At 45.0% G+C, this 1,682-nt stretch overlaps 1 pseudogene; it reads left to right on the forward strand.

The window, feature by feature from the left end:
• The first annotated feature begins 313 nt into the window (after positions 1 to 313).
• On the forward strand, positions 314 to 1,278 carry LOC102835861 (annotated as a pseudogene).
• The last annotated feature ends 404 nt before the right edge of the window (positions 1,279 to 1,682 follow it).

The raw sequence follows: 1,682 nt of genomic DNA on the forward strand, positions 1-1,682 counted from the left end.
CTGTGAGTGAATTAGTTTTCCAGTCCCAGTTACTTTATTAACTTGGCCATGTGACAGCTTTAGCCAATATAAGGTGAACGGAAGCTTTTTAAGAGTGACCTATCATTCCACTACTGCTGTTTTTCTTCAGCACAGGATTGATATGTCCTAGATAGGAATTGTTCCTTTAGCTGATCCATAATGAACTATAATATGAGCAGGAAAAACAAAACAAAACACACATCGCTGTAGACCACTAAGACTGCATTGTAGTGCTGCTGATGTCTCTGAGCTATTGGTAGCCATCTTCATTGTTGTGATGACCCCTGCACTCACCGCTGCCATGACTGAACAAATAATCCTTCATGGCACCCTCAAGGGCCCCAATGGCTGGGTGACCCAAATTGCTACCACTCCACAATTCCCGGACATAATATTGTCTGCCTCTCAAGATAAAGACCATCATCATGTGGAAGCTGACCAGGGATGAGACCAACTATGGCATACCCCAACGTGCTCTGAGTGGTCACTCTCACTTTGTTAGTGATATGGTCTTCTCCTCTGATAGCAAGTTTGCCCTCTCAGGCTCCTGGGATGGAACACTATGCCTCTGGAATCTCACTACGGGCACCATTCCATGCCGATTTGTAGGCCATACCAAGGATGTTCTGAGTGTGGCATTCTCCTCTGACAATTGGCAGATTGTGTCTGGCTCCCAAGAGAAAACCATTAAGCTGTGGAATACTCTGAGTGTCTGCAAGTACACTGTCCAGGATGAGAGCTACTTGGAGTGGGTGTCTTGGGTTCATTTTTCACTCAACAGCAGCAATCCCTTTTTTGTGTCCTGTGGCTTGAATAAGTTGGTTGAGGTATGGAACCTGACTAACTGCAAGCTGAAAACCAACTTCATTGACCACGCAGGGTACCTGAACACTGTGACTGTCTCTCCAGATGATTCTTTCTATGCTTCCAGAGGCAAGGATGGTCAGGCAATGCTCTGGGACCTCAGCAAAGGCAAGCACCTCTACACCCTAAATGATAGGGACATCATCAATGCCCTATGCTTCAGCCCCAAACTGCTATTGGATCTGTGCTGCCACAGGCCCTAGCATCAATATCTGGTACTTGGAGGGCAAGATAATCATTGGTGAACTGAAGCAGGAAGGTATCAGCATGAGTAGCAAGGCAGAGCCACCCCAGTGCACCTCTCTGGCCTGGTCTGCTGATGGCCAGACTCTGTTTGCTATCTACACAGATAATGTGATATGTGTGTGGCAGATGACCATAGGCACAAGGTAGAACTTTATGGTAAAATTTTAGAAATTAATAAACAGGCTCTTCTTTAAAAAACAAAACAAAACAAAACAAAACAAAAAAACTGCATTGTACCCAAACCCAAAGTGACTTATATACTGGTGTGGTGATGTAGGATCAGCACTGGAATGCCAACACAACTTGGAAATTCAAGCCCACCAGCTGCTCCTCAGAAACCCTATACAGGGTCACTGTGAGTTAGAACTGACTGGACAGCAACTTAATAACAACAATCTATAAAACTGGAATTCTCCATTGCTGTTGAGTATATTCCATCTCCTATGTCCATATAAGGAACTCTGGTAGCGTAGTGGTTACAAATCGGGCTGTGAACCGCAAGGTCAGCAGTTTGAAACTACCAGCTGTTCTGTGGGAGAATGATGAGGCTT

Source organism: Chrysochloris asiatica, unplaced genomic scaffold (assembly GCF_000296735.1).
Source record: "Chrysochloris asiatica unplaced genomic scaffold, ChrAsi1.0 scaffold00145, whole genome shotgun sequence".
In the NCBI taxonomy this organism is placed as follows: Eukaryota; Metazoa; Chordata; class Mammalia; order Afrosoricida; family Chrysochloridae; genus Chrysochloris; species Chrysochloris asiatica.